The 7,705-nt window shown below is 37.8% G+C and overlaps 1 non-coding gene across 1 annotated transcript; it reads left to right on the forward strand.

Moving 5' to 3' along the window:
• The first annotated feature begins 5,805 nt into the window (after nt 1–5,805).
• On the forward strand, nt 5,806–5,887 carry TRNAS-AGA (transfer RNA serine (anticodon AGA)). The gene has a single exon. It is a non-coding gene; the product is annotated as a tRNA-Ser (tRNA).
• The last annotated feature ends 1,818 nt before the right edge of the window (nt 5,888–7,705 follow it).

The following is a 7,705-nucleotide window of genomic DNA, read 5'->3' on the forward strand; positions in this document are numbered from 1 at the left end:
CTGCCCTTCAGTCGTTTGTTCCTTGGTCTCTGAGTTGAAAGTGTTCGTTGGAGAGGTGACTCTCAAGCATGTGTGACCAGAGTGATTATAAGAGTACACATTTATACACGTATATAATTTTAAAACACAAACAATTATTTCATAATGCAATACTTTCCTGTATTACCTGCCCTACCTTGTATTTGATATTATACTTACTTGTTTAAAAAATTCTGGTCGTGACCCATTATATTGCTTTCATGACTCTCAAATGGGTCGTAACCTTCACTTTAAACTGTGAGGTGGGCTTCCCATGTTTTGACCGCTGTAGTGCACGGTGTATGCTTACTTCAGCCCACACATAGCTATGAATGAAACCCAACTCCAGTCTGTCGAAGTGTCTTTGGCAGAAAAATATCCGAAAGATGTCGATAGGTTTCTATACTTTTAAATGTGTGGCCCAAGCACTTTACTGTACTTCTGTGCATCTCCATATTTGTATAGCGGGGTTAAGGTCAAGTCACAGACTACTGGCTGACAAAACACTAAACTTGGAATCCCAACACTAAGTATATGAAAAACAAAGTTACAGTAAAAGGAAAGGGACGATATCTAGAAGCAGATTTCAGAAAAAACCTACTGCGAGAACCAGAAAATTTCTGGCAACAATTTGGTATTCTAAGTAGATTGCCTAAATGAAACAAATGAAAGCTGTGAAAGAACAGGCTAAAATAAAGACATCAGATGAAAAGGAATTAAAACATATAGCAAAGAGTATTTAAATGCAGGAGCATTATTCATAATGGAGAACTGAATTGATGCTACGAAAAAGTGACTAGGTTATGTATAGGATATTCTTTTAAAGCTGAATGATTCAAAAGAAAAAGACAAATGAAATAGAAGAAAATGACTGATAGCTATAAAGGACAGAGGATGGAAAGGCAATATGTAGATGATTGCCATAACAAAATGTCGGTAATTCCCATAGATTGAGTGGCTTAAACAATAGAAATTAATTTTGTCACAGTTCTGGAAGCTGGAAGTCCAAGATCAAGGTGTCAACAAGTTTGGTTTCTCCAAAGACCTCTTCCTTAGATTACAGATAGCCACCTTCTTGAAGTATCCTCACATGGCCTTTGCTTTATGCATGCTTTTCTCTGGTGTCTCTTTATGTACCCAAATTTCCTCTTCTTATAATGATACTAGTTGTCAGATTAAAATAATGCTCTTTTAAACAACAAATTTACAGGATACAAAACCCCATATTCAAATATATGTTGTATTCATCTATACCAGTAAAAATAGACAATTTTTTGTCATTCACAATAGCAAGAAAACTATCAATATTCTAATAATAAACACAATAATAAATGTAATAAAATGTGCAAGAGTGCTATATTAAAAGCCTCAAATCACTGTGCTGAGAATTTTTATTTTTTTTATTATTTTTATCCTTTTTTTTTTGCCTTTTCTAGGGCCACTCCCACGGCATATGAAGGTTCCCAGGCTAGGGGAACTAATCAGACCTGTAGCTGTCAGCCTATGCCAGAGCCACAGCAATGCGGGATCTGAGCCGTGTCTGCAGCCTACACCACAGCTCACGGCAACGCTAGATCCTTAACCCACTGAGCAAGGCCAGGGATCGAACCCGCAACCTCATGGATCCTAGTCGGATTCGTTAACCACTGCGCCACGATGGGAACTCTGAGAGTTGTTAATAATATCTAAACAAATGAAAAGATATATTCATTGATTGAAAGACTCAGATTCAATGTATTTGAAATAAAATTGTCAAAATGGACTTCTGAGAGAATTGACAAACTATCTGAAATATATGTGCTTGTGGAAAGGACCTAGAATAGTCTCAGAAATCTTGCAAAGAAAGAACAAATCTGGAGGACTTTTATTACCACATGACAAAACATTCTAAAGCCATACTGATTAATAAAATATTCTTTGGCATAAAGATAGAGAGATCATTGGAAGAAAATAGATATGCCAATATAAAACCGCATACATATAAAAAGTATCTGCAGTTCAAAGGGGAAAATGATAGATTTTTCAAAAGGCTGTACTGGTCAACTGGATATACAAAGGAAAACAATGTGGATGTTGGACTCTTTTGTAAACTATTTCCTAAACTAATTCAAGGTGGATTAAATACCTAAATGTGCAAGGTAAAATAATACAAGTTACAGAGGAAAGCAATAGACTATTTTCATGAACTTTGGGTTGCCAAGGATTTCCTGTTTAATAAGCACAAAAAGCAATAACCATAAAAGATAAAATTAAGAACTTCAGTACATCCAAGGACACCATTAGCAATGTAAAAAGGCATAGAGTGGGAGATGTTTTTAATAAATATATCCGACAAAAGATTTACATCTTAACTATACACAGAACTTAAAATAAAAAAAAAAAAAGACAATAGTAGTAAATCAGATGATGGGAATCTACATAGTATCCTTTGGGACAAGGGCTGATTAGCTGGGTCTCTAACCTTGGTGTGGGGGGGTCCTCCTTCAAGGACAATGTCATGTCATCTTTCTCTCAATGCAATACTGGCACTGGCACATTATTTCTAATCCTTTTCAAAGGGCCTCCATTTTTTACCCAAACCTGTACAGGATATAGTAGATTGCCAGTAGATCTATTTCCATCTCTTCCAAGTGAAACTTCCTGTACTACAGAGGCTGGAAGATTAAAACTATATTGTCCTAGATCCCTTGCTGCTAGGTGCAATTTAAGATTTGTCTCAGGGTTTTCAAAAGTGGAAACAGGCACCTTCTGATTCAGTTGTTTTGTGCTGACAAAATATTGTCATGGACACATTGGGATTTTCTGCAGAGGATTATAAGGTGAGGGGTGGCAGTTGTTTTGTTAATTTACATCTAGGAGCATGGCTTATTCCAGAAAATGTAGTTCTCAAAGCATGATCCCCAAACCAGGACCAGCAGCAGCATTTGGCAACTTGCCTAGAAATGTAAATTGCTTCCTGACTGTTCTGTGTAAAATTCTGTATTGCTCTGTTTGGTACCCAGTAATCACAAGGCCAAATTAACCACCAGAGTTGTTTACATTTCCTGGTTTCTGGAGCCCACGTGCTGAACCATCTCCTTTATCTAACTTTCACACATCAAGCCAATATTTCTCCTGTTCTAAATAAGCCCAAGGCCAGGTACCAGACAACTAAGCCCCCAAACTCCCTGGATTATTAAAGTTACCAAATCCTAAACTATTTATTCTGACCTGCCTTTCTTTCCTGTGGAAATCCCAATTAAGCCTATAATTTGTGCCTTCTCTTTGCTCTTGCCCGCCTCCTGACCAACACTGGTGCTTCCGCCTGGGGCCCTGTGTGATTTCTCATTTCTAGAGGAAGTGATTCTAGGGAAATTGTAAGTAACATTAAACTTCTCTTCGATGGCATTGGCCTTTCTCTCTTGTCTCTCACTCACCTTTATGAATTAAGACCTGGGCACAAATCACTGGCTAACTTGCTTTCTGTCATGATAGATAGCTTTCATACCAAATTTTGAGAGCCACTACCCTAGAGAGAACATTGCTATTACAGAAGCCTCCAGATCTCTGCACTGCAGATGCCTGAAATCAACTATTCCAGCTGCAGCATTTTGATGTCCTATTTTATACTTTGTAGATACAGTAGCAGCCTCTCTGGGAGACCATTACTGCAGGGATTTTGGGGGAATCATTTTTGCAGGGATGGATTAGAGCTGGCATCTTCCTTTATCTCTCTGTGCCCCCAATTTTGTAAACTGCTATATTCTTTATTCACATGCCTTTGCTTAAAATAGCTTGAGTTTTCATTAAGTAAATTTTTATCAGTATATAATAGAGTGCAATATTAATGCAGAAAAGTACATAAACCATAATTTTACAGCTCAGTAAATTTCTACAAAGTGACCTTACCTATGTAACCAGCACCCAGAATGAGAAACAGAAGCATTCCCAGCATCTCCAGCAGGCCCCCTCATGGCTGTTCTCAGTTATAATTACTTTCACCACTTTTCCGATTTCTAACACCATAGATTTGTTTTGCCTCTTTTGAACTGTATATAAATAGAACCATGAGATATGTCTTTATATCTGGCATCACTTCAATACTATGTTTATGAGAGTCTCCCTATTCATGTGCAGTTGAAATTCACTTATTTTCATTGCCTTACTATTCCTTTTTATGAAAAGCAGTTATTTATCTTTTCTATTGCTGATGGGCTTTGGATTGTTTCCAGTTTGGGATTAAAGTAGATAGAATGATTTTGGTTTTTGAAGCTGAACTCAGATTCACTTCTTCTATCTGTATCTATTCTGCCATGCCTTTTTTTTTTTCAGTCCACACATATTAATGGAGAGAAAAATAAACAAGGTTGAAACTTTCAAGGATCTCCATTTATTTTATTTTAAGTGAAAAAAAAAGAATTGATTAAATTCAGTACACCTTAATCACAGCCTTTTCTTTTTTTTTGGCTGAAATATTTTGGAGCATGAAATATTTGTTATTTTTTTCAGCATTTAACTCCCTTCAAACTAGAGTACCAAAGGAAGTTACCTAAAATGTAAAATTATTAAAAATGTGTAGGCCAGAAGTATTATTTAAAATGCGTAGGCCGGAAGTTCCCCACTGGTTTACTGACTAGGATTGAGCGTTTTCATTGCTGTGGCCTCTGGTTCAACCCCTGATGAGGGAAGTTTAACAAGTGACTGAAAAAACAGAAAATTTTCCTCTTAAAAAAAAATGAGAGTGTGTAGATCAAATAAAAAGGCCGTGGTATGAGTAATTATGGCCACATCGGCAACACATATACTTTAAACTTGTAATTAGCTGTGTTATAACTTGCCATGATTTAAAACGAATGTATACGTGATTTTTCATTTTTATAGGAAAGGCCGCTCAGCTGCTGTCTTTGGGTAGAATCTAGCTTCTACCCCAAACTCAGCTTAATATGCATCTCAGAGCTGACTCCCCTCCATTAAACTACGAGGTTTATTAGAGCTGATTTTTTTCTCAGTGGAAAAGCAATCTCACATCCCAAGCCCCGCTTCACTCTTCACCTCTCTGCTTCCTCCTCGTCTCTCTCCGGACTGCAGATTACTCCGTCTTCGGTTTCTCCTCTTTGTCCTCCTCCTAGTCCTTGTGCTTCTTTTTCCAAAAATTAGGTTAACACCTTCTAAGCAGGCTAGACAAAATCAGTTTCAAGACTTAGGAAAACACTGTGACTAAGAAACTGGGGTCAAAATATAAGAAGAAGAAAGAAACAAAACAAAAAACTTGTGTTGGTTAAATTTAGAAAGAGTCCCTGCGCTGGCAAAAAATCAAACCAGTGTTTAAACCTGAAGGCTTAGCAATATCTTGGTGACGGGATACCAAGTCGGCTTTCCACATTATTTTTCTGGTGGTCCACCTGGGACACAAATCAGCGGAAGCAATTTTCTGCTTGGAACGTACCTGGCATCCTTCATCGCGAAGCCTTGGGCTGCGGGAAGCCCGAGGATCCCGGACTAGAAGATCCTTGCCTCCCCTTCGTTACAGGCTAGGTTTGGTGCTAGTTTAGAGGATTACAGAAGCCCGGGGGCACGAGGTCCCCAGAGCAGGCAGCACCCCGACGTTTGCTGGTAATGCTGAAACTCACGCGGTGAGCGCTGTCTCTCTCATCCAGTGCCCTGGATCCCAGGGATGTCCGAGGGATGGGCTTCCCTTCTTAATTCTCATTTCACCTCGTTTCCACTAAGCTCACCAAGGACACGGGTTTGTACACGTTTTTCAGCCTGCCACGTGATCCCTGTCTCTACACACTCAGCCTCACACATGTAGTCGTGGCCGAGTGGTTAAGGCGATGGACTAGAAATCCATTGGGGTCTCCCCGCGCAGGTTCGAATCCTGCCGACTACGGTTGCTTTTCCTTCCTGAATTTCCTTACCTCTAAAATTGATTGATTTGACAATCTGAAGTCAGCCGGAAAATGAGCTAAACTAGTGTAGCACAGCACCTTCTCTGGTGGGACGATTTGAAAAAACAAACAAACAGAAAAAACACAAAAAACTCTTCCACAGGCAAACAAAACTAAAACCAGAAACCCAAGCTTTTCTTTAAACGAAACGCTGGTCTGGACAGGTTTCCTGCTGTTGAAATCCACACCTTGGATTTTCTTCTCCACTGTATCCCCCCAACCCCCTTTTGAGAGAATACACAAAAAAATATATTTCAGAAAAGTAAACTTCATGAAATCTTTGATTCATCGCTTCGTTTGCCGAAAGTCAAACCTGAGATATTTCAATTATGATCCTAGTAAGAATTGTCACACCAGCAAGCAAACCAACATTGTCTTGCTAGATGACCCAGCCCAAGAGTCTATGCTACAGGTGAAAGCAGTGGTACTTACTCTACACTAGGTGCTTGTTCTTTAGTGCAATGTGTGTATGTTTATCTGTCACCAGCAGCACAGGGGTTCAGTTCCCAGATAGGATAGTTGAGACATCTTTCTGAATTTTGTGGCTCCAACAAACTGTTCTTGTTCTTCTACTGAACTATTAAATTTGCTCTTTTAATATATTCTTTTCAAGAAAACCAAGTATAATAAGAAACGAGCAGCCTAAATCTTGTGCTGGGTGATGTATAAAGAAAAAAGTAGCTTAACTGTGGAGAAGCTTGACCAGCACCACCTTAATCAGGTGATCATAGTAGGTCAGTATTAGGACGTTCAACATCATGTGCCTCCCAATATAAGGAACTGCAAAGGACACAGTCTCACTTGTGTGTATTCCTTCTAAAAATGCATAATCTGAATTTAACTCTCAGGAAGCGTCAGACAAATTCAAGTTGAGGGGGCACTCTACAGAATATCTGACTTGGTTTTTCAAAATGAAAACCAAAATGAGATTGAGGAACTCTTTCTTGAGGAACTCTTTCAGATTAAAGGACTAAAGAGATATGCCAACTGAATGCAATCTACTTTTCTTGAAATAAAGGATTCACACAATTGGCAAAACATTAACAAGGTCTGTAGATTAAATGAGTTTCGATCTTGATTTTATAATTACTCCATGGTTAGGAAAGACAAGAGTTCTGTTTTTAAAAAATACATAATGAAGTAGTTAAGGGTAAAAGGAGGATAGCTTGTCTAAAACTCACTGTAATAGTTAAGAAAAAAGTTGTACATATGTAAATCTGTCTATTTCTATTAAGAAAATAAACCATATGTGATAAATTTGTTAACATTTGGTAAATCTAGGTAAAAGATTTCTGAAAATTCTTTGTACTACCCTTGCAACTTTTTCATAAATTTGAAATTATGTCAAACAAAAAGTTGGAAGAGGAACAGAAGCCAATAGAACAATAATAAAAAGACACATTGAAATAAAAGTCCAAATACAATTTGAACATTTGCTGTAACATAAGTGAAGAGGAAATTATTAAATATAATATTAGGGCAAAAAAAATAATATTAGAGCTGATGAAAAAGTGGTACGCAAAATTCCCCAGTAAGCAAGAAAATAAACTTTGTTTTAATAATGACTGATATTTAGGTACGAGGTACATGATTGTACTTGTGTCACGCATGGTTGGAGGGTGTGAATATAATAAATCATTTTGGAGTCTAATGATTTCGTATCAGATGAAAATGAGAAGTTCATTGAATGGCTAAGTGTTACATCAGCTTTCTTGTGACACTGTCATCAAAGCTAATAATCAAGAAATATCCAAGGTATA

Source organism: Phacochoerus africanus, chromosome 9 (genome assembly GCF_016906955.1).
Source record: "Phacochoerus africanus isolate WHEZ1 chromosome 9, ROS_Pafr_v1, whole genome shotgun sequence".
NCBI classification, from domain to species: Eukaryota; Metazoa; Chordata; class Mammalia; order Artiodactyla; family Suidae; genus Phacochoerus; species Phacochoerus africanus.